Source organism: Aotus nancymaae, unplaced genomic scaffold (assembly GCF_030222135.1).
Source record: "Aotus nancymaae isolate 86718 unplaced genomic scaffold, 86718_ANA_hifiasm-v0.15.2.pri h1tg000046l, whole genome shotgun sequence".
NCBI classification, from domain to species: Eukaryota; Metazoa; Chordata; class Mammalia; order Primates; family Aotidae; genus Aotus; species Aotus nancymaae.
This window is the reverse complement of record NW_026988460.1, coordinates 17,644,219-17,671,131: the sequence shown is the minus strand read 5'-3', so window position 1 is coordinate 17,671,131 and position 26,913 is coordinate 17,644,219. Positions and strand designations below refer to the sequence as shown.

General features: G+C 35.0%; 1 long non-coding RNA gene across 1 annotated transcript in view; it reads left to right on the top strand.

Annotated features, from left to right (window-relative positions):
- The window catches only part of LOC105730004 (uncharacterized), a 173,969-nt gene extending 154,909 nt beyond the window's left edge, over window positions 1-19,060 (top strand). Inside the window, exons 3-4 of the long non-coding RNA XR_001110364.3 lie at window positions 16,278-16,388; window positions 18,847-19,060. This is a non-coding gene — a long non-coding RNA (uncharacterized LOC105730004). The remainder of the gene's footprint in view (window positions 1-16,277; window positions 16,389-18,846) is intronic.
- Window positions 19,061-26,913: the final 7,853 nt, after the last annotated feature.

Sequence of the window (26,913 nt, the reverse complement as noted above, 5' to 3'; positions counted from 1 at the left end):
GAAGACACCATCGTCTCAGTCCAAAACCTCCTTAAGCTGATAAGTAACTTCAGAAAAGTCTCAGCATACAAAATCAATGTGCAATAATCACAAGCATTCCTATACACCAATAACAGACAAGCAGAGAGCAAAATCATGAGTGAACTCCCATTTACAATTGCTAAAAAGAGAATAAAATACCTAGGAATTCAACTAATAAAGTATGTGAAGGACCTCTTCAAGAACTACATACAACTGCCCAAGGAAATAAGAGAGGACGCAAACAGATGGAAAAACATTCCATGCTCATGGTTAGGAAGAATCAGTATCCTGAAAATGGCCATACTGCCCAAACTAATTTATATATTCAATGCTATCCCCATCAAGGTACCATTGACCTTCCACACAGAAGTGGAAAAAACCACCTTAAACTTCATATAGAAACAATAAAGAGCCCACATAGCCATGACAATCCTAAGCAAAAAGAACAAAGCTGGAGGCTTCATGATACATGACTTCAAACTATACTACAAGGGTACAGTAATCAAAACAGCATGGTTCTGGTACCAAAATAGAGATATAGATCAATGGAACAGAACAGAGGCCTCGGAAGTATCACCACCCATCTACAACCATCTGATCTTTGACAAATCTGACAAAAATAAGCAAGGATTCCCTGTTTAATATATGGTGTTGGGAAAACTGGCTAGCCATGTGCAGAAAGCTGAATCTGGACCCCTTCCTTACACCTTATACAAAAATTAACTCCCAATGGATTAAAGATTTAAATATAAGACCTAACACCATAAAAACCCTAGGGGAAAACCTAGGCAATACCATTCAGGACATAGGCATAGGCAAGGACTTCATGACTATAACACCAAGAACAATGGCAACAAAAGCCAAAATAGACAAATGGGATCTAATCAATAGATTATAAGAAAGAAAACAGCTCTATGAAAATGAGTGTGGAAAAATGAGATGCTCCAAAGGACTGTCATTAGCAGGCCTCCCGTAACAGGGACTGTAAGAATGGCAGATTTTGTAGACAAATTTTCAAACTAAAATTGATCCAAGATGAAAACAACTCAGGTCATCAGAAGGAGAATAAACTGTAGGATAATCATGCAATGAAATATGACTCAGCAATAAAAGAAACAATCTATACATGCAACGACATGGAGAGGACGAAAAAGCACTATGCTAAGACGCTAACCACTAAAGGTTGTTTACTTATAAACCTATGATATTTAAAATAAAGTAAAACCATAGTAAAATAAAGTAAAACTACAGTTACAGAAAGCAGATTCACAGCTGAGTCTTCATGTGGTGGGTAGGATTGACCGCAAAGGGACATAAGGAACTTTCTGCGAAGATGGAGATGTTTTATGTCTCAGTAGGGGTGTGAGTTGCATGTGTTTTGGCATCTGGCAAATTGAATGAACTACATATCTAAGACCTATGCATCTCAATAGATATCAAGTATATATCAATTTTAAAAATAGCTCCAGGCCGGGTGCAGTGGCTCAAGCTTGTACTCCCAACACTTTGGGAGGCCAAAGTGGGCAGATCACAAGTTCAAGAGTTCAAGAGCAGTCTTGCCAGCACAGTGAAACCCTATCTCTACTAAAAATACAAAAATTAGCTGGGCATGGTGGAAGGCGCCTGCAATCCCAGCTACTTGGAAGGCTAGGAGAATCACTTGAACCTGGGAGACAGAGGTAGCAGTGAGCTGAGATCAAGATCACACCACTGCACTCCAGCCTGGGTAACAGAGCAAGACTCCATCTTAAAAAAGAAAAAAGCTCCAGAAGTCCTTAATAATCTATTTTGATCTAGGTTATCTTGCTTTTAATGATTTGTTACCTCAGTGGTATGTTGAAAATCGGTATGTTGGGGGTTGATTGACAACTGTCCCCAAAATTGGAAACACTAATAGTCTAGTGGTTGTGTCAAACTCTGAGATTTACAGATGTGATACTGTGTGTTTGTTTGGTGGGTTTACATAGTGGATGCTCAACAAAAGTGAGTTGCAATAAATGGACTGTTCTTTGGCCACAAGACAACACGTGCTTTGTGTGATGCTCTCTTAGGGTAAAGATTTAACGTTAACTTAGTGGCAATCCTTGGATTATGCTGATAAGAGGATCAAGAGGGTTTGCTTTAAATATTGATACATGCTACTATCATTGTTTTTTAGATCTGTGGCATTTTGAGGTTGACAAGATTAGCATCTTTGCTCTCTATTCTCTGTAATTTATGATTGTTCTGACAAGGGAATAGCATGCCAAGAGTTACAATTAGGTCTGAGTTTATTATTAGTTATTTCTTTTGTTAGAGTATTTACTTTCTTAAACAGCCAACAAGTATATTTTTACCCTGATAGGGAAAATATAATTTTCCATTTGCAACTAAACATAAGTAATCCAATTCATGTTTCCAGGAAAAAATGGCTATCTTCATAGTTGCCAAAATTGACCATATTGGGAACGATAAACATTTTTATTTTGGTAGCTACATTACCTCACTGTTTTACTTATTTTACTGGAGGAAAATGAAAATCCTGTCTGTCAGTTAAAGGAAGCTAAGTAAGAAAAAGTTATTTTAAAGTAATAAAAATATATATCATAAGAAAAAATAGAGATTGAGAGGCATCTAGGAATATCAGAGCTTTCTTAAGGTACATTAAAACATGGTGGAAAGAAAGCTAGACTCTAGGTGGAGTCCTGTCACCTAGTCTACCCGTGCTTTTGAAAAAGACAGAAACTCTACATACTTCCCAGGATGATGTCAGCACCAAACAAGGTAACATATCTAAAAGTCTCCTGTATACTTCCCAAATTGTAGTTAGTGTAATTATTTAGATAGTATGGAAACAAGTAGATAAATCAAGCACCAAAAGAATTTTGTTCTATTTATTTGTTTTTCTGATCAGGTTCTGTACTATGATCCAATTCATCATCTAACCTCCAACTGTTCTTGTTCACTTTATAATACGATTAAGTATGTTAGTTCAAAACCAGATCATTTCTTATTTAAATAGAATAACTCAAATATTTTGTAATTTAAAAAGCTTGGACTGTAATATTTATTCTTTAATTTTAGCCGTTGGTACTGACATCCAAACGGAAGGGAAGCATGTCATCAGTTTGGTTCCTCATTTATACCACAGCTAGCAAATGGCTGACTATGTAATAGAGATTGGAAGCTTAATGACATAACTTAATGGATAAACAAATGATCAAATGAATGAATGGCATGCAGAAGTTATGGCACATAGAGGCAATGAATACATTAGGCGATTTATAGGGATCATTAGGTTGTTTGAATTGCCCACCTCATACTTCATTATCTGGCTACTTCGAGCTTATTTTGAAGGCCCAATACAAAAATATCTTCCACTAGAAATCTTCGCCTACCCCAGGTAGAAAGGACTCACTTACTCAGAACTGTGTCTACACCACTGTAAGAGCACCTATCCCACTGCGTGACGATTAGCACTGGCAGTCAGCCTCAATAGCCCTAGTCTTCCTGGGGCTGGGGCTGTGCTTTGAGAACACACAGACCCTGGGACAATGCTTGATACAGAAGGTCTTAATGAAAACTTAAAGTCAGTTTAACAAAAGAGTCCTTTATATTTTCTTTGAATTCCTTTTTGAAGAGAGGAAAAAAAACCTGTCAATCAAGTCATAAGCTCCGTAGACTCGGCAGGGAGAAATAGTTCAACAGGCAGTCTTAGTATAGCTGAAAAGCTGCCTCGATCTTTTTTATTTTCCTCCTACTTTTCAAACATTTGGGGCTGCCTTCACCCAACAACTTAGTACAAACATCTTCATTTGCATAACAGGAAAATCCAGTTTGTGTTTTCATTCTGCAATTCTTGACTTACATTAAGATTATAAAGAGAGCCCATTCAATGGTTCTCCGTTTTCTTCCCAAAGCTACAAAGACTCCTAATTACCTTTTGGTCATTTTCCCCGAGGACATGGAGACTAGATTAAAAAAAAGTGAGCACCTCCTCTTTCCCTTAAAATATAAATTGCTTGAGGTCAGAGTTTTCTTGTCTGTTTTGTTCACTGTTCTTCCTCAGCACTTAGAACTGTCTGGCACAGAGCAGATACTGTTGTTTGAATGAATAAATATTTGATAAAAGCTGAAAGTTTTCTCATTTGAAAAAAATCTTTGTGTTCCATTCTAAGTATTAAAATGATGCCTAAATGGAACTGCAGGAAATTAATTAACAGAAATCCTAAAAAGATATATATTAAATTTCTTGCCATATGCTTCATTGATTCTTATGTCCATTTAAACTTGAAAATTCCTATCAAGCAGCTTGAATTGTCCTAAATAATCTCAAGAAAATGAAGACAGTATGTTTAGCTTTATTGGTTTTACAATCCGTGTACAACTTGATTAAGTTTGTTTAAAGAACTTTTCATTGAACAGGAAGGTTTAAGCATATTTCTTAATACTTCTATTGTATAGCTTAAGTGATTTTTATTTTTTCTTGTAAACATGTCAAATGCAAGTATGCAGTGAATCTACAAATGGTCTGAGTCTTCCCAGTTTACTTAGCCTTTCCACAGATTTTATTTTCTCCAGCATTACATTCAAAGCAAGGTTGATCAATATAAAAGTCATCAACCTAGCTGCGTGGCTCTTGCACAATTTATGGAAATGAATTCCAGGTGAAACTTTGAAACAACCTGTTGTTATAATTAGAGATAAGTATAGAATCATCTATCCTGTTGTTGCTATACATTGCACAGAACTGCTAAGTTAATACATTGCAAAAATGTCTGCAATGGTAAATTTAAAATTTCTAAACATTTGGAATATTCCAAATATACCAAAAGTTATCTAAGGAAAAAAGTAATGTATATTCATATACCCACCACATAGCTATAGTCTGCCATATTTGCTTCAATTTTTTTAAAGGACTTAATCTTTACAAATAGAACTGAAGCATTCTGTGAGCTGTACCCTCACATTTATCCCCCCTAACATCCCTTTTCCTGGGGGCCCCCTCTCCTGAATTTTGTGTATATCCTTCTTATGTACATTTTCATTCTCTTACCAAATGATTTCTCTCTAAAGGATATAAAGCAACATTTTGCCTGTTTCTTTAAGCTTTATATATACACATTTACATTATGCTCAGCACAGAATAAGGACCCAATAAATGTTACTCTATTTGATATGCCACATCCTTTATTTTCTCTTAACATTGCATTTGAGACTTAGCCAAGTTGACACATGTACTTCCAGATAATTTACTTCCGCTGTGTTCTTGGGCTCTGTTACATGAGTATGCCACAAAGCCAATCAAGTCTTTCCTATCCGAAATGTTCTTTTCCTTTTTTCTTTTTTTTTTTTTTAGGGGGAGGGACACCAGGCTGCATTTACCCAGGCTAGAGTGCAATGACACTATCACAGCTCACTGTAGCCTCAAACTCCCAGGCTCAAGCAATTCTTCCACTTCAGCCACCCAGGTAGCTGGGAATACAGGTGACACCATGCCCTATTAATTTGTTTTTTATAATTAATTAGTTAATATTTTTTTTAGTAGAGATTAGGTCTTACTAGGTTGTCCAGACTGGTTTTGAACTCCTGAGCTCAAGCGATCCTCCTGCCTCAGCCTCCGGAATAGCTGGGATTACAGGTGTGAGCCATTGCACCAGGCTTGAAAATGCCCTTTTATTTCTCTCTTGCAGTGACCCCTGATACCCAGCCACCAGCTAGAGGCTGTACCTCTACTACTACCCCCTGCTGCCTGTCTACTGGTTTTATAAAGTACTGGGTTGGTGTAAAGTGATGTTTTTCTCTTTTAATAGGAGAAAAATATTGATTCTACTTAACAAACATAATATTAGAGGTCATAAAGTGATTGAGTATGCAGACTATGTAAATCAAATAAATAAATACATGAAAGAAGAAGTAAAAGAAAGACCTAATAAGCATATTTGTATTATATTATTTTTAATACAAATAACATCATAATTAAGTCTATTTATGTTTCCTTGCTCAGACACCAGTGACTTTTTCTTGAATCACAGTTAATAGAATGGCTAGATTGAAATATGCATATTTTTACTTACTAGATAAACAAAATTGTTCTTCACATTGGTTTTAGCAATCTATTCAGACAACAGGGTCTAATAATTTCCCTTTGTAAACATATTTCTCAACACACGTTAAGAATTTAAAAGGTTTTACCAGTCTGATAGGTATGAAACATTATCTCAATGTTTTCATATAAATTTCAATAATTTCTAGTAATATTGAGCATCTTGTTAATTTCTTGATTGGTCAACCCAATCTGGTCTCTTCTGGAAATTGCCTGCTTGAATCTTTTGTCTATGTTCCTATTAGTTATTATCTTTTTCTGTGTTAATTTGTAGAACTTCTTCATACATTTGAAATACTGATCCTAGGGTGTTTATATATGTTGCAAATATCCACCCCCAGTCAGTAACTTCACTACCTTTGTTTATAGTATTTTTTGGTTCAACATGACTTTATAATTTGTCTGTCTTTTTTTTGTTGTTTTTGGAGATAGCCTTTCTGTTTGTTACCCAGATAGGGTGCAGTGATGTGATCATAGCTCAGTGCAGCCTCAAACTCCTGGGCCAAGCAATCCTTCCCTCTACAATTTCTTGAGTAGCCAGGACTACAGATATGTTGAACTGTTCCTGTCTAATTTTTAAAATTTTGGTAGAGATAGGGTCTCAGTAGAACATAACATTTTAAAAATGTAATGTAGACTAATATAGCAACTGTTTTATTTTTTTATTTTATTAAAGTTCTGTAAATTCATATTTCATTTGAAAAACCATTCTCTAGTCTGAGTTTATAAAAAAGGTTATATATTTTATTTTTTAGAAATTAATGTTTGCTTTATATAATTAGTTATTAACCTACATGTAACTGGTTTTTGTTTACTTGATATGTACAGAATTATTTATATGTTCTACATGCATAGCAAAAGGCCACCAGATTATTTATTTAGCCATCTATTTTTTAATCACTGATTTCTCATGCCATCTCTACTATGCATCCCATCTACATTTGCATGCAGACAGGCAAGGTATCTTTCTCCTGGATTAAAAAATCTAGATCAAACAGCAAGTAGGTTATTTTAGTCAGCTCAGGCTCCTATAACAAAATACTATAGACTGGGCAGCTTAAACAACAGACATTTATTTTTCACAGTTCTGGAAGGTTTGAAGTCCAAGACGAAGGTGGCAGCAGATTGAGTGTCTGGTGAGTGTCTGCTTCCTGGCTTGCAGATGGCTACCTCTGGCTGTGGCTGTGTCCTCACATGACTTTTCTAGGGTTTCTCATGGAGAGAGAAAGAAAGCTCCTCCTCCTCTAGTAAGGATATGGATCTCATTATGAAGACACCTCTCTCATGACCTCATCTAAACCTAATTATTCCCTAAAGGCCTCACCTCTAAGTCCTATCACATTAGGGTTTAGGGTTCCACTAGATGAATGGTCGGGAGAGACACAAACCTTCAGTCCATAGCATGGATATTTAATAATTATTCTTTGACTCATCGAAAGGTAATTTAAACTGATTCTCTGCAACAGCTTATTATTCAAAGTCTTTTAATTCATCTCTTCCCTCCATGAATATATTGCTAACCTTAGTTATAGAGGAGTCACATCACTTGTGCATTTAACTTACAATATTCCAAATATAGACATCTGGGGAGTCAAAAAGAGAAGAAACAGTATTAGTGTCTTGAGTGACTCTGTCTTTGCTTCCATGAAATGAATATAACCAAAAGGGTCATGAACAATGAACGGGGACATGAATTAGCTGTGCCTACAGTGGGTATGTTTCTGGGAATCTCTGTCAGTGTGAGTATCTTGCAGTGTGTTGAGTCTAGTTTAGAAATACAGTAGTCCATTCTTATTGTAGTTTTGTTTTCCATGGCATCAGTTACCTGTGGTCATCTGCAGTCCAAAAATATTAAGATATTTTGAGAGAGACCACATTCATATAACCTGTATTACAGTAGATTGTTCTAACTGATCTATTTTATTATTGTTGTTGTTAATCTCTTATACTGCCTAATTTAGAAATTAAAATTCATCATAGGTATGCATGCATAGGAAAAACATAGTACAGTATATAGAAAATCTGGTAAAATGTGTGGTTTCAGGCATCCATTAGGGGTCTTGGAATGTATCCCTCCAAGAATAAGAGTTTACTACTGTAGTAGTATCTTTTTCTTTTGATGGAGTTTCACATTTGTTGCTCAGGCTGCAGTACAATGGTGTGATCTCGGCTCACTGCAACCTCTGCCTCCCAGATTCAAGCAATTCTCCTGCCTCAGCCTCCCAAGTAGCTGGGATAACAGGCATGCACTACCACACCCAACTAACCTTGTTTTTTTAGTATCGATGAGATTTCACATGTTGGCCAGGCTGGCTCAAACTCCTGACTTCAAGTGATCCATCCACCTCAGCCTCCCAAAATTCTGGGATTACAGGCATGAGCCACCAAGCCCCACCTACTGTACTATTACTAAATACTATTTTACTGCATAGGATTGCATACACAAATCTATTTACAATGCACTTTATGTCCAACTTAATGGATTTCTAAGGGCAATTTTACTAGACATGGTTTTGATCATAAGTACTGACTTTAAACCCTAATTTCTGAGTCAAACATGGCTCCACTGTAATCAATGTGTCAATGGACCATCAAAATAACTGCTTTATCTTGAATAAGAGGTACATATTTAAAAACAGCTTTTAGTATTTACTCACAAGCAGTGGTGAATGAGGAGATGCAGGGGTCTGACATTAGACTAGCATGTCTTGGTTCCCAAGATAAACACAGGCATACCAGGACACCACAAACTGGAAGCACTGTTACCAGTGACATGTGGGCAATAGTTTGGCCTTTTCCTCCTGGATGAAAATATGACCTGTTGATACTGTGTTAATTTCAAGAACCATGAAATACCTGCTATGAACGGAGTGTTCATATACCTCCCAAATTCATATGTTGAAAAACTAATCCCTGATGAAATAATACTCCCAATGTCTTTTGCAGGTAATTAGGTCATTTGGGTAGAAACCTTATGATGGAATTAACACCTTTTTAAGGAGAGACACACAAAACTTGCCTCCTCTCCCTCTCTTTGCCAAGTGAAGATACACTCTGTAAACAGGAAATGGATCTTTATCAAGAACTTAACAAGATAGCACTCTGATCTTGGGCTTTCAGATGCCAGAACTGTGAAAATAAACTGAGTTCTTAAAGCCACCCAGTCTAGTATTCTGTTATGGCAACCTAAACTGACTAAGGTAGTGTGAACTATTACACAGACACAGAAATGGACACACTAAATTTAAAAGAGTTTGACACTAAAAAGAAGTGAGTTTCTCAAAGCTGGAGAACTGCTTTGCACAGACAATGGCACTACTGAGTGAGCAGTCCCTTTAGAAACAGGCCACCATTCAAAGCTCTTCTGTACTGGCTGCTGCTGCCAATTCTCTGTGTGGCCAACTCACTTTTGATATAATATTGTTTATTAGCTTATCATATCAGGAACTTAATCTAACTCAGCCAGGTGTCTGGTCTTATCCAGACAATCTGTACCCTACCTAAAACACGTCATTGGATTATCTCTCCAATGGCAAGTATAATCAGAATACCTTTACTGATAATTTATTTATACCATAATGATGTGTCTACTTGAGGAACTGAGAGCAGAACTCATTCTTTAAAGCTTAAGAAAAATGTCCTTGCAGACTTAATCATAAGATGTTAACTCTCATAGACATCTAAGAGACTACCATGTCCTACAGAATGGATGAAGGTCTGAAAAACAGAGACACTGCGCAGTCCAAGGTCATCCTACTAACAGTCAGAGCTGGTCTTGGACGCAGATTTTTGTTCTGCTGTTGGACCCAAAAAGCCAAATGCCAATAAGCAAACTGAAACCTATCAATGCAGCTATTTATTGCTTAAACAATTTAGTACCTCAAGACAGAGACGTAAATCTTTATGTTCCTAAAAGGTAAAACTGAAGGGCACAAGAACAATAGAACAATGTTCTGAACTGTCATTATCCATATAACTAACTTGGAAATTGTTTGTAAGTGGACAGTGGCCCTAATTTTAGTCCACTAATTGTGTTTTCTCAGAGTTAGTTACTGTCTCAGAGAGTACCAGATGTTATATGGACGCTCAGGTCTCAACAACATGGAAGTAGGATGTGCAATTTTTCTTGAAGATTATTAAAATAATAGTGACAATAATAACACATATAACAATATAATATAATGGCTAACACATATTGAGTGCTTACATTCAGTATTAAAATTCTAAGTACTTAATATGTATAAATTTATTTAATTCTCACAGTAAACCTATGTGGTGGGTATTATTTATCTCCTAAGAAACTGAAAAATAGAGGAGTTACATACTTCGTGGAGAAAGGATTTGAATCCAGGAATCCTTCCTTAGAATTCACACCCTTAGCCATTCTTTATTGAGATAGTCTTATACAAAAAAAAGAGAGAAGGAATACAGACCCCTTTCTTATCTTTCTGAATGTAGAATTTTAATTCAGTAAAGAGGCAATTTGCTAACTGGATTGCTGGTACCATGAAAGAATTAATGATGCTTCTCAGGTGGAAATTTTCTGAAAGGGAGTAATTCACACTCTGGAAAAATGTGGCACAATATGTTAACATGATGAGCAAGTAAGTTTTATCTATTGAGGTGTCGAGGCTGACATATTACTTAACATATTCTCTACACCCTGCAGATAGCAGCATCTGCATAATGTAGTCAAAATAAATAAGGCTTTGAGTGTATGGGGAAGATAATCACATATCACTTTACACATAAACGTAAATTTGTCTGCTGTACCTTCTTGCCACAACTCTAGCTCTCAAAGAAAATGAGCCATTTCCAAAGAGCATCTGCCTCAGCTACTAGCTTTATTCTTTCAAGTACAGCTGTTTCCCTCTCAGATGTCAGAGATGCCACCACAGTTGACAGGATCCCTTTCAGGAGGGAAGCAATATATGCCCAAGTTCTCAAAAACTCCCATGAGTATAAGAAGAAGGTCCAACTAGTGTATAAAAAGGGGTAAGATAGTTTCCATTTTCATTAAAGATGTCTATTCTAAAATGCAATAATTGTTCCGATTTTGGTGAAAGGGTAGTCAATACATTGCTGAAGCCAATACAAATAGATACAGGGTCTTGGAGATATGTCTCAGAAACTTCTCATTCCTAGGAATCAGCAGTTAAGAAATGATTCCCAATACAGGAAATACTTGATGCTTAAGGCCACATGACATATAGTTGTGTGAAAGAAGAAATTTCTTTGCTGAACAAAAATGGAAAAGCTATTAAATAAATATAGAACATCTATGTGAAGGAATACTATGCAGTGACTAAACGACACACTTAAAAAGTGAAAGTAGATTTTTGCAAATTTCTGTAGTGTTAGCTTTTTAAAAATTTACGTTTTATTTATAATTAGCAAATAATTAATGTACATGTTTCTGGGCTCTAGTATGATGTTTCAGTGAATGTATACGTTGTATAGTGAAAAAATCAGTGTAGTCACTAAATCCATCATTTTAAACATTCATCATTTCTTTGTGGTAATAACATTAAAAATCTTCTCTTCTAGCTATCTTGAAATATACACTACATTGCTATTTGCTATAGTTGCCCTACTCTGTAATTAAACATGAGCACTTATTCTTTCTGACCAACTTTAACTCTGTACAGTTGACCAACCTCCCTCCCATCTACTCACCTCAGCCTCTGGTAATCATTATTCTACTTTCTATTTCTAAAACTTTTTTAGATTTTATATATGACTGAGATCATGCAGTATTTGTCTTTCTACACTTGGCTTATTTCACTTAATGTAGTGATCTCCAGGTATATCCATGTTGTTGCAAATTACAGAATTTCATTGTATTTTATGCCTGAATAGTATTCCAGTGAGTGTGTGTCTGTGTGTGTGTGTGTGTGTGAGAGAGAGAGATAGAGAGATATCACATTGTGTTTTATGGCTGAGTAGCTTTCTATTGTGTGTGTGTGTATGTGTGTGTGTGTGTGTGTGTGTGTGTGTGTGTGTGTCTGATCTCTCTCTCTCTCTCTCTCTCTCTCTCTCTCTATATATATATATATATATATATATTATTTTTTCTTTATCCATTCATCTGTAGATGGGCATTTACATTGATCCATATCTTGGATATTGTAAATAGTGCTGCAATAAACATGAAGTGCAGATGTCTCTTTGACATACTGATTTCATTTCCTTTGACTATATACCCAGTACTAAGATTGCTGGATCATATAAAAGTTCTATTTTTCATAAAAATCTTTATATTGTTTTCTATAATGGCAGTACTAATTTACATTCCCACCAACAGTGCATAAGAATTCCCTTTACTCTACATCCTTGCTAGCATTTGTTATTTTTTTGTCTTTTTGATAATAACCATTCTAACACGTACGGGGTGATATCTTTTCTTGTCTGATTTGCATTTCCCTGATGATTAGTGATGTTTTGCATTTTAAAATATATCTTTTGGCTATTTGTGTCTCTGGTTTTGATAGTTGCCTATTTAGGTCTTCTGCCCATTTTTAATCAAATTATTATTATTTTTTGGTCCTCATTTGTTTGAGTTTCTTATATAGTCTGGATTTTAACCCATTGTCATTGCATACTTTGAAAATACTTTCATCTATTTTGTAGGTTTTGTCTCCATTCTGTTGATCATTTCTTTTGCTGGGCAGAATCTTTTTAGTTTGATGTAATCTTATTTCTAATTTTTGCTTTTTGTTGCCTGTACTTTGAAGTCTTATTTTAGAAATCCTTGTCCAGTTCAATTTCATAACTTATATGTTCTTCCAGTTTCACAGTTTCAGGTCTTTCACGTAGGTCTTCAATTCACTTAGGAATTATTTCTTGTGTATGGTGGTAGGTGGAGATCTAGTTTCATTAGTTTGCATGTGGATATCCAATTTTCCCAACACAATTTATTAAAGAGACTGTCCTATTCCCAATGTGTGTTCTTGGGCACCTTTACAAAAAATCAGTTAGCTGTACATGCATGGATTTATTTTCGAGTTCTCTATTCTGTTCCATTGGTCTAGGTGTCTGCTTTTGTGCCCATACCATGCTGTCTTGTTTACTTTGTAGAATATTTTGATGTCAAGTACTGTGATGCCTCCAGCTTTGGTCATTCTGCTCAAGACTGCTTTGCCTATCCTGGGTCTTTTGCATTTTCAAATAAATGATAAGTTCTTAAAAATTTTTTGTAGTCGACATTCTCATTTTCTCCCTACGTTCCTTTTATTCTTCTTCCCTTTTCTTCTCCATTTCCTTCCTCAAACATCAGAAAGATGTATTGGAGGAAGTTTAGTTTAAAATAAATGGTGAAAGAAGTTTTTTGTGAATAAATTTTTCATTATTATTTCACCACAAAGATGTAAAAAGTGAGAATTAAAGATATTAAACAGCTTTGCCCAAGGAATACAGAACTACTAAGCCTGGGTGGTGCCATGCCATGCTTCTTCCTGCTTACCCACTGAATTTAATCCTCTGATTCCTCAATTGTAAAAGAATGATCTTTCTGATCTCTTCAAATGCTAATGTAACTGAGTCCAGTCTGATATGATTATGTGATTTTCACATTCTCACCACAAAAGTGTGTCAAGTAAGTTAAGAAGGTAATTGAATTATGTTCATAGAACTATCAGGTCTTTAATATGTATGCATATGAAAACAAGTTTGAATTGAAAAGAATTCTTTTAAATAAATGAGTAGATCTAAAAATATTTCCTTCAGTCACTTAGTTATTCACTTGCCATGTATTTATTGAGCACCTTTGGTTTCTCAGACCTTGTGCTTTATACTTGGGATGGAAAAATCAGTAACATAGGTCTTACTCTCAGGAAGTTCACTGTCAAGTGAAACCTCTCTCTCTCTCTCTCAGACACACACACACACACACACATACATACACACACACACACATTAAAACTACACACACGCTGTGGTAATTATACTGATGCTTATGCTGATAATTATACCAGGTATTAAGAGGCACACAAAATATTAACACAACTATGCAGCCTGTGAAGAATTTCTGGAGACAAGAAGTGAATGTCTTAGTGAAATTACAGAATATAGTTATCTAAAAAGGGATAAGAAAGACTATTCCAAAGACAAGAACACTCTAAGTTTAAAGTGAAGAGTGGCAAGATATGAGTTTGGCTAGCTGGAGTAGACAATAGAGAAACGTGTTCACTTGTGAAAAAACGTCAGACTTGAACCACTGGAGAGAATTGACAAAATCTTAAAGCAAATGCTTCTGTTTATCTTCACCTTTTATTTTAACAGCTGCTTCAGCTCTCTAATGGCTTTATAAGAGATAGCCATTAGTGGGCCAAGCCATGATCCAATAGACCGTTTGTGTAAAAGATATGGAGAATCTGAATTAGGACAGTGATAGCAGGGATAGAACAGAAAGGATAAATCCAAACAATAATTAGGTTAATCTACATTAATCTGAAGGTATGGGCATTTCCAATATATACACACCCACAGCTTTTGCATAAAATTTTAGGGACTTCAAAGATCTCAGAGCTCATCCTAAGAGTGCATTAGTCCTCAACGAAGGATCCTTAGTCTACAATAAGTGAAACTGTGATGAATGCCTATGGAAATTAGTTGGAATTAATTTGCAGTTGAAATTATTAAACTAACATTGCTTTTAAGCACTTAATAATTAAGATGGCCTACTCCTTAAACTGAGTAGAATTTTATTTTAGAAATGATTTCTTAGGAAATAAAAGTATTCTGCTTTTCTGCTTAAAAGTAAAAAAAGGATATTCATTATTTGATTTTTCCAAGGTATATAAAAACTTGCCATTCCTAAGGCACAAAACAAAACACATAACTGATGCATGAAAAAGCTAAATAAATTTGCACTAGGTCATCTATGTGGCAAATCTTTAATATCTTGTTTAGTGGGGACTTCCTAAGTCCAAAACTATAACGATAGAACACTTACGTAATTAAGTGGAGAGAAATATGTTAAACTTTAAGTCATAGGTGTCAACCCTACGAATGCACTTTTTAAATATCACACACAATATAACTATTATATATTTTACTATGACAAAATTGAAACATTTAAAATTATATTGATCAAATCTTACATTCTTAAATAGCAATGATATAAAATTGAAATAAAGAAACTATGTGGATGGCCATATCATTTAGCAGATGTGTGGTTCAAATGTTCAGCATACTGGATGCCAATAAAAAGTGGCAGTGAAAGCACCAAATGGCAGCATATGGTTACTTCAATTAATTTCAAATTTGATTATTTCCTCCTTGACTCTATCCACACAACCAAACTATGGCTAGGGGAAGGAGTGAATTAGCATAATTAACAAAAAAGGCTAAAATTATTAGCATTGTGAAAAGAAAAATAAGAAAATGGAAACTGACAATTTATAAATTGGGTATTTCATGAGTAACCCAAATTTAACCTATGAAACTTTTCAATTTAATTACACAAAATAGGAAGAACCTAAAAATCACTTAAAAATCACTCAGTAATAAAGTTAGAATAAAGGATGTTCTATTTATTGACTTTGGTGAGGGTTACTCGAGAGTGTTCATTTTGAGGTTATTTGTTGAATTCCATATACTTTTCTATACTTATATTAGCTTCCTAAAGACCTTTAGAATCTGAATACATAAAGAAAAGTAAATAGGGTTACAAGTGCTTTGCATGGTGTAGATCTTATTTCAAGAAGAAAATCTTGGGAGAGTTTATATCTAGCTAAGGCAAGAACTAAAATTCAAAACTTTATTCTTTGAAGTACAATTACAAAAAGAAGTTGTCCAAATGGGTGTATGACAAACAACTGCTATTGGGGAACTTAATGGATGTGACTTTACTGTGATCAATGGAACAGTCAATGCATTCTAATAGAACTTTCTAAGATATTGGAAATTTCCTTTTTCTTCATTGTTCAGTGTAGTAGTCACTAGCCACATGCAGCTACTGAGTATTTGAAATACGGCTCCTATAATTAAAACACTGAGTTTTAATTTAATTTAAATTCATTTACATTTAGATAGCTCTATGTGGCTAGTGGCTCCTGAATTGGACAGTTAGAGTAAGCAAACTGAAACTAAATGTTTACCTTTCATATTCAAGTTAATGAAGTTGTACGTACCAAAAAAATAAAATAAAATTACGCTTTTCGTTTTCCAGGGTCCCCAGTCTGAAGTGTCTTGTTACTGCTGACAAGACCTGCATGACTGACCATTTGCTCCCTAAGAGATGAAAACTGACATTGCTTTGAAGTTTAAAATGACATTGCCAGTGAGCTTTACTTTAAAATGAAACAATTGCTTTCTAGTTAAAGGGGTTCTCAAAGTATCTAAAGATTTGCTGTCATGAAAATACATGCTTTGCCACCACCATTTTTTCTTTTTCTTTTTCTAAGCAGTAACAGGCTACCGCTGTCAGAAAGTTGCTTAATTTTTCTTAAAAATATTGGAATACTAATTGCAGTGTTCCTATGCAAGGCTCCCTAAAGCTAGAAATTTGCATGTTAATAGCCAGCTGAATGCAAAATGCAATTCTTCTAAATGCCTTCCAAAATACTCACTGTTTGATTTTGTTTTCCTACTGACCTACGTAGTTATATAGTGGTATGTAATAGTTATGATAGTGTTTTGTAATGCCTACTTAACTTTCTGCCTTCCTCATCAAACTGTAAACACATGAGGGCAGGAGCTGTATCTTATTTACTGTACACAGAGTTTATTAATATTTGCAGGTTAGAATGAATGAAATAAATCCCAAACATCATTATATTAACAAATATACAAAAGTGAAAGATGAAGGGCAGGTATTAATCTCATTTAAATTCACTTGATTACATACATAAATGCCAACATGCTTCTCTCTAGTGCCCACGGCACATGTCATTTTAAAGACCTCTTAATTTATACTGTAGAAGAATGTGATTATGTATAAGAACTCAAAAGGGAGGATTGGAAAACAAGAGAGAGCTAATAGATTGCAAGCCCAAGGCAAAAATATAAGAGCTGGAAATCAGAGTTACAAGAGGAACACTTCGTATGCTTGTGTGTTTAAATACTTTCGTAGTACAGCAGGTGTCTACCAAACTTTTCTAAAGGAGCCAGATAATGAATATTTTAGGCTCTGTGGGCCATAAGGTCTCCATTACATATTCTTCTCTTTTTTTTTCTAAAAAAAAAAAACCCTATAAAAATATAAAAAATATTGTTATATCACAGATTATTAAAACAGAAGTAGGCTGTGATCTTGATTTGGCTCACAGACCATAGTCTGCTTACTCCTGACATACAAGATAGACATTATTATTGTGAAAATTTTAGTGTTTGTTTTTTTGGTCTCAAAGAAGAAAATTGGCACCAGAATGTTTTGCATTCAAAATTCTACATTCACAAAAAAAAAAAAAAAAAAAAGCCAGTTCAATTTTGAAGTCAATTGATGTTTTGGAAAATGTTGATTTTGAATTCAGATACTTCCACAACTATGACTCCATTCATTCCATGTTTAAACAGGAAAAAGAGAGAAGAAAAGGAAAACAGTCAAGAAAAATTATTCAGAACAATACTGAACCTAGTTACAGATGTGTTTGCAGGTGGCACAGGCAACAAGTAATAAATAATCTCATTAATAAAGCCAGACATTTAATAACAACAGTAACCCACATTCCATAGAATGCTAAAATATCTCAAAATGCAAATTGTGTACAGAAAAGGATATCTTCCTATATGCACAAACAGCCTCATTAAAGTGGAAGAATCCTTTTTTGTAGTCTCATCACTATTGCTAGCTACGAAAGATATTGTATCCCATGTCCAAATTTTCTTTTTCTTTTCATGTAGTTTTTCTCCACATCATAAAAAGGAATACTTAAAAGGGAGACAATGTGCCTGTTCTTTGTTTTGCCTATAAAATCAATACATAGGCTGGGTGCGGTGGCTCAGGTCTGCAATCCCAGCACTTTAATGGGCTGAGGCAGGTAGGTCAGAGGTTCAAGACCAGCCTGGCCTGCGTGGTGAAATCCATCTCTACTAAAAATACAAAAAATTGGTGTAGCCTGGTGGTGCACACCTGTAATCCCAGCTACTGGGAAGACTGAGGCAGGAGAACTACTTGAACCCGGCAGCAGAGGTTGCAGTGAGCCAAGATCCCATGACTGCACTCCAGCCTGGGCAACAGAGCAAGACTCCAGCTCCAAAAACATAGAAAAAACCAGTATGTGATTCTCCAAATAATGTATGATTACTAGATGTTTTAAAAATGACATGTTATACCTTATAAATACCACAAAAGATAATTCTTTTCTTTTCTGGCTTATCACATGAATTATCCATTTACATGTTCATTGTAAAGGCATCTTAAAGGTTTAACATCAACTTACTAAAAAGCACTTAAACAGAATATATTCATCATTTCAATACCTCCAACCATATACAGTTATTTGATTATTTTAAGTACAGAACAAATAGTCTAGAGAACCTAGGTTTCAGAAAACACTGTGAAGTGGTTTTAAAATAACCCCTTAATTTTGAGAGAGGTAAATGTTTGGGGGAAAAAAGTGTTATGCACTGAATTAAAAATAAAGTAGCTAACAAAAAAATCAATCTTTTGTAAATATTTTTTCCTCTTAGCTCAAATTGCTAAAGTGGTCAAAGTAGGATATAATTTTTCTTTTTGATGAATGTTGTCCAGTTTGACAAGTAAATAAATGTTTAACTCTCTTCTTTTCTTGCTGCAGAAACAAGAAGAAATAGAAAATAACTGCAGTACATTTATGACATTCGTTTCTTTCTCTACGTGAAACGTACAATGAGAACACTTTATAGATGAATTGTGCCTTCGAATGAATACAGAATGGTGGACTAGCTTTGGTTTTATGGAATTGGATAATTTGTCATAGTTTCTGCCCCTGGAAAAATGATAACCCAAAGGAAAACAAGTGGAAAAACTTTTAAAAATAGTGATAAAATACAGAGATGATATTTTTGGTTCATGGAAGACTTTAAAATACATAATTTACAAAGCAAATTACTAAGTTATAAAAATGCTATCATCATCAGTAAACATCCACAGAGCTTTAGGTTTCAATGCAAAGCACTCCTCTTACTTCAGGTGACATTATTTATGAAAAAAATCACTTGGAGATTGTTCCATCGTTATCATATCCTTTTCTAACCTCCATTTCTTATTTACTATTATTAGTTACTATTTATAAATAAATATGAATGCACTATTAATGAAAGCATGCTTTATGTAGAACATATAAATATATTTGAACTTTATTTTCCTCACATGTTATTCATCCTGCAATATGCCAACACCAATAAGAGTATCTAAATATTAATTGCTCCTATCACAATTTGAGACTGGTGCTCTAACTAAGGAAGAAGAGAGTGAAAAAACTTATTACTCCCTTTTCCCAAATCTTTTAAATATAAAATTTGTGTTACATTACTTATTCAACTTATGTCACCCCCACTTTGCAGGATAGGTAAAAGAAAAAAGTAGTAAAATTTTTTTAAATAAACTCATAAACTAAACATTGCCTAGTTCAATCTTCGATTATGAGAACTCTTCCATAAAATACTTGTTATGGAGTCAAGACTCTCTAGACACTTCCATACAATTATTTAACTTTTTCTTTTCATGGGAAGCAAATGGGATTGACTAAACATTATTTTTCCCCCTTAAAAAAGAAGCACATGATTTTATCTGAGTGTACTTTCCCAGAAGATTGATTTTACATATAATACCAAAAAAAAAAAAAATGTAATTTTTGTAGACATCCTTTGAAAACTGTCTTTCGTTAGAAATAATGTTAGCTAGCTTCATTTATGCCTCATACGGTGTCAAATATAGTAAGAGTGTCGTAATTCTTTATCGCCATGGGTCCTGGATAAATTAGAAATGGGGTCAAATTACTTTCTTTTCAACCTTGTTATAGTACCTAGAAAACATACAAAAACTCCTCTGCAAGGCAAAGATATGCCTATGTGCCTTCTCACAGTCATCAGAACAATGTAAGTCTTGAAGCTAAAGTGGATAATACTTGTAGTCTTGTAGGAATCTCATCCTCAAGTAGAAAACTTATAGACATGTGAACATTCCCATTCATTGTTTTGTGGTTTTTGTTTGTTTTGAGACAGCGCCTTGCTCTATCACTTATGCTGGAGTGGAGTGACACAATCAGAGGTCACTGTACCCTCAACCTCCCTGGGTCAAGCGATCCTCCCATCTCAGCCTCCCAAGTAGTTGGAACTGCAGGCATGTGCCACCATGTTCAGGTAATTTTTAAATTTTTTTTGTGTGTGTGTGTGGAGATAGGGTGTCACTATGCTGCCAAGCTTGTCTGGGACTTCTGAACTCAAGAAATCATCCCACTTTAGCCTCCCAAAGTGCTGTGGTTACAAGCATGAGCCACCACACCTGGCTGTCGTGTGCTTATTTGAAAGGAATATAAAGTCAATACAGTGCGTAGTCTAAGATAAGGAGGAGAGGAAGCAGCCCCACATTTCCAGAAACTAAAATATCTTCTCTTTTACAGATAAGAAAACACAAAGGAGAAGCTCACAGTCCCCAGTACGCCTCAAGTCTAGTTATCTGTAGTCTCTCAATGACAAAGGAAATACTTAATTTAAAAATTGCCCAAAATATATGAAAAAGGTCAATTCATTCTGGAAAAAGCAGATTTAAGTAAGAAAGCATTTTACATCTGAGAAGTTTTGTGTAACATTTGAGTTTGCTTTATTATAATGTCAGAACAAAATTGGTGATCATTAATCCATAATTCTACTTAGGTTTGTGATACTCATAGAGAGCATAACTACATTAGATACATTATTATTAATTCTACTATTCTTCATTTAGATTTTCATCTTGCAATGAAAATTCTGTTTTTGCCTATTATTTCTCTAAACTAATCTGTTCAAATATGAGTTTGTAATATATTAAAACAACGGTTAAAATTTTACAGGCTTCATCTAAAATCAAAATATTATAATAAAATAAATGGACAATTCATTTTTGTAAAGTAATTGTTCTTCTTTAAAGTTCAGGATGTAATATTCTAAATGTTATTAACTTATAGATGTAATATTCTAAATGTTATTAACTTATAAATAATGCTGTAGTTCAGCAAATGCTAGCCCAAAATACGCTGTTTTTGTATGCTGATTACATCAAACTGAGGGAACCTGGGGAACAGCAAATGAAGGGAGGAGCTTTCTCCAAACTTCCTTTATCTTTCTAAAGGCAGATCTTCTGAAAGAAACTCAACTATCATGACGCTCCTTCCTGGGAGTCTCATTAACCAGGGAAGATTAAACTTGTGTCACAGGAGAGGACACTGGAGGTTGACACCATGCCCAGACAGACTTTGCTGTAGTCTAGCACTTATTCTTCTGAGGGCCTATTCATCTTTCCGCAAAATCATGTAATCTTCCCTAAGTTCACCTACATCCCCAGCTTACCCCTCTCTAATGAAGAGGGTGTAGGGTGCAGAAAGGGCTTGGTCCCTTTTCTTGCCATCATGATGGTCATGGCCAACATCCCTATAACAAAGATTAAAAAGAGAAAAGCATAACAAATTTATTTGATCATAGCTTTATGTCATGTGGGAGCCTTCAGAATGAAGATCCAAATATACAGGGAAAACTACACATTTTTATGTTTAGGTTCAATGAAGTTTAAAGAGCTCTATAGAAAATTATGACCTAATGCTAATACACTGAGAGGGAAAACCCAATAAGGCTTATGTGTTCATACATTTCTTGGCCTTTCTGTGCAGTATTCCTTTCTCCTAAGTATGGGGTAAGAACCCTCTGGAATGAGGGTCTTAATTTCTTTATGACCACCTGTTACACAGAATGGTGGTGGGGGGAGATCAGAGTGTTATTTTCGGTTTTATGTCTGGCTTTGAGGAAAGGATTTTCTGGTTCTTATGGCTTGCCTCAGAGAGAATGAGGGGCAAGAGACAAAGAAGCAAAAAGAAGGCAAAGAGAGACTTTGCTTCTGAGGTTGTTTGTTAAGCCTTCACTTTGGGATATCATTTTCTGGACCCCAACAAGAGTATATAAGCTTCCAGATCTCCCTGGGTTTTGGGGTATTCATTTTTCTTTTGTGTGAAGCCTCCATGTATGTAATAAATTTGTACAGACAGTCCTTAACATACTATAGTTCAATTGACAATTTCTTGACTTTATGATGAGTTTATCAGGGCTTAATATGCATTTTCAACTGATGATGAGTTCATCAAGATGTGAACCCATCATAAGTTGAGGAGCATCTGTATACCTTTCTCCTATTAATCTGTTTACTCACAATTTCATAAACTCAATTATTGAACTCCCAGAGAATAGAGGAAAAATGTCCCCTCCCCTACAATGCTCTACTGTTGAATAATGTTACATGAGTAGGGAAAGTGTTTGTCCAAATACTGGTCTGGGAATGATATTAGACCATTACCTTTTTTGAGCTATGAATCATAATTTTCTAAATATTTAAACAGCACTTTTGCCAAGGATGCAATGTTTATGTTTTCTTTGTCAACAAAGTCTGTTTTCTTCTTCTTTGACAAGATAAAATAGGAATGACTCTAATTTATGAGTCAGAAGCTAATCATTTTTAAAAGATAGTTTTAGAAAATAGCTCTAAGTAGGTTTCCTCCAAAAAATACAAGTTGCAATCTCTGAGAACCTTAGCCACTGAAGTATTCACCTCTGAGAATAGAGACAAAATGTGAATTTGATTGGTAACACTCATTGATGTCTTTCATTATTGACAAGGTAATTCTGTTATTCAGCAGTGTTTGGGAGTTTAATAAAAGGCTTGCAGAACCTCAAAAATTGATGGTTAAAACAGCTAAGAAATTCTCCCTACCCCCGGAAGATGTAATGTTCCTCATGCTAAGGTATAATCTGAGTCATCTGGCTTTTAAATTTATAATTATATTGGTAAAATTGAGTCTAGCTGATTCATATGAGAGTCCAATATTTTTCAGGAAAATTTGCCATTAAGAAATAAATATGTCAAAGTCACATTATGTAAACACAGGATTTAGACGACACAAGTTGACAGCAATTCATTCAGTAAAGACATAGAGGTTCATTTGATCATGAGAGCAGTATGAGTCACTGGGGAGATATGTATTAAGAGATAATTTTCAAATAAAGATCAAATCATGAGTCTTACAGAGATGTAAAAATGAACATTTGTTAAAGATTTTATTTTGCTCATATGATGTTAGGAAACTAGGGAGATGTTGTAACTGAATCAAAGGAAAAGTAAAAAAAGAAAAAATTACATAGAATAAAAAAGGTTTGGATAGGAAGTGTTACAAATGGGAATAGAAGAGGTTTTTCCATAGGAAGGAGGAAAATAATTAAAATCACTGCTAAACAGGAATGAATGTATATATCTATCAGTCATCTGTTTACAAAGAGTTGGAAAATGGCTTAAATACAATAAATGGAGCTAGACTTTAACAACCAGGAGGGCTAATACAAGGAGAATGCATAGTTTTCTATGAATACAGTGTTTTTCTACATATGACTGCTAAATGAACAACTACAACCTGAGACTGATCTAATAGAAATAAAGTCCCAAGTTTAAGGGAGACTATAGTCAATCTGCACTGAATGTAAGTAAAAACACATCTAAAACATTATGTGAGTTCTAAATATGAATTTTGAAAACAGTACTATTCATTCTTACCCCAGCACCAAGACCTCCTCTCTCGCCCCTCATTTTTCCCAATCTCTGATAAAGAACAATAGGGTCTACCCAGTTATTCAAATCCTAAAACTAGGAAGCATCTAGTCCTCCCTTTCAGTTATCACCCATCTGAACTGTAACACAAGAAATCCATCATCAAGTGCTGGCAATTGAATAATTTATTCTAATTTGGTCTATTTTCAGTCTTCACTAGTCCAACACATATTTAAATTATAATCTCTCATTCGCTCTCTATTGAATAACTCCTCACAAATTCCCAACCTCCACTTCTGCCTCCTTGTAATCTATTCTCCATAAAGCAGCCAATGAAATATCTTAAAAACCGTATATTAGATCAAATACTTCAATACTTAGAGCCATTAGATATCACTGGACTTTAGAATAAAATCTAAATCCCTCACCAGATCCCATAATGTCTGTCTTTGTTTCAAACACTGATTCTTTTCATTTAATCCCATGTTCAACTTAGTCTACCCTTACTGAATTTCCTTATCTTTTGAATACACTACCCTGCGTCTTACTCTTATCCTGCTTTTTCCTTTACTTAGTTCCTCTTTGCCCAGATTTTTCAATGTTTGGCTTTTTTTTCATCATTCAAAGCAATTTCCTCAAGGAGAACTTCTTGCCTTATTGAACGTAATATTATATAATACTCCAGCGCACTCTTGTTTCTTTTTTATTTTTAAGTCTTCTTCCGAGCAACTTACTGCTGAATAAAATTTAAAATTATTTAATTTCTTGGTTATCACCTATCTTCTTTGCCCTAATATGCAAATTACCTAAGATCAGTGATCTTGTATTTCCTGCTCAAGGCTGAAAATAAGAACACAAAAAAGATTCTAATACTATTGGCCATCAGTCAATGTTAGTTGAATTAATTAATCAATTATTCCTTTTCTTTTCAAGTAGTTAGGCAAACAACATTTTTTTCTGAGGAGGTAAAATTTATAGGATGTATGATAAATTCAGACCTACTGAGGGAATCTTAATTTAAAGAAAAGATTCAGGCCTATAAGCACTGCTAGGTTTAGGGATAGTTGGGAAGAATAAGTAGACTTGTTTACTTAGGTCTTCCAGCATCTGATTCAAGAAAGGTTAGCAGCGACTTATTTTAAAGGAGTCAGATTAAAGTCTACACTAGGAGAGTTCTCTAGGCTAACATGGATTGTAAGACAAGATATTCCACATGACAATGAGGCCTGGAATCACTGACTACCGGTTAGGCTAAATAAACCTCTCTCAGGTATGTCTGATAGATTAGAGAAGTGTTGGCTTTCCAGTTTGTAATAAAGAGATAACAGTTTTGTATTCTTTCCCTTAAAAGACAAAAATTAAAACTAAATTTAGTTTTAAATTCTTTATTGTCTTTTATCTGCAATTCTGGAATCAGTCGGGCAACAACTCAGCCTATAAAATAGAATGAGTGAGCTGAGCACAGAAGTTTAGCCTTATAGGCAGAAAGGAGCTGAAGAAAGCAGCAACTGAGAAGAAAAAGCAGATCAGTAATTTGAAATCACTTCCCTTGTAAAGGTTAAAGCAGAGGAGACTCCCTCATCATGCTGGCTAAAAACTGACCTGTTTGATAATTTGGTTATATTTCTTCCTCTCTTGATTTCTTGGAAGGTCAGATAAACAACTTAGTTTCAGCTTGGTGACTTGAAAGTTTAACATGAGTAATTCCATTTTGGTTTGGTCTATTGGGCCTAGTCTAAAAGTCCTGTCAAAATCAATGGCCTCCTACAAATTTTATTTAACATCACTTATATTTTATGTTGTTGTGCAGATCCTAGATTATTTAAAAGGATACATTTTGAAAAAAATAATCTTGTGCCAACATGAGGCATCATTGTCATTAAAACCACCATGTAATCTCAGGATCTCCATTTTATCATTTAAACAATTTGTCTCAAAATGACACTCTCCCTGCTTTGTAAGGAAGAGATGCATGCAAAGAATTTTATTTTGCTGCTTATTGTAGCAGTATAGGCTGTATTAGAAATGAGTGTGATGGAAGGATTCTGCTCATTTGGTTTAACCCTGCAAGGGGATTCTCAAATGTATAGAAAACCTATATAGTGTAAATTTGTGCCAGAAAATATATATGAGCCACTTACAGTATTAAGGTAAGTCTACTTTACAAATATTCATGGAGTGTTCAATTATTTTCAAGTTGTGTCTCCAGCAAAAACTCCATCTAATTTACTAGCATGACTCTCATATTTATTGAAAAGCCTTCTTCATTTGCCTCATCTTTCCTGCTTGACTGATGGCTTACCACTAAGCTAACCATTATCACTAAACATATGCTTATTTAGGCAACATCAAACCTCTTAGCTCATTTCTCAGATTCTCCCTTGCCATAAATCCATATATTTCTTTGTTTGAACCAATAATAATAACTGACAATGTATAAAAATAGTTACTATTGACTGAATGATTGCCAGGTATCACGCACTGTGATGAAAGGTCAACATGCATTAATAATGAAAGCTCATGTTTGTGATAGGCACCATTATAAGTGCTTTGCAGACATTAACTCATTTATTTCTCAAGAAAACTTCATGAGGCAGATACAATCTTCCCCAATTTACAAATGAGAAAATTGAGGCAGGTAGGGGGAAAAATAATTTTTCCTCTACATTTTATAGTGTTTAAATGGGACAGATTGCTGAAACAAAAGACAGATTGACAAGAGAAAAAGGCTATGGAATAGGAACAGCTTCAGAGCACAGTTCCCAGAGAGAGTGATGCAAAGGCGAGTGATCTCTGCATTTCCAACCGAGGTACCAGATTCATCTCAATGGGACTAGTTGGATAGTGAGTGTAGCCCAAAGAGGGCAAACTGAGGCAGAATGGAGTGTTGCCTCACCCAGGAAGCACAAGAGGCTGGAGAATCCCCTCTCCTACCCAAGGGAGGCCGTCAGGGACTTTTCTGGACACTCTGGCACTCTGGCTCACATAGTGTACTCTTCCCATGGTCTTTGCAGCTCACAGACCAGGAGATTTCCACGGGTTCCAACAACACCAGTGCTGCAGGTTTCCGGCACAAAAGTGGGTGGCTGTTTTAGCCAGC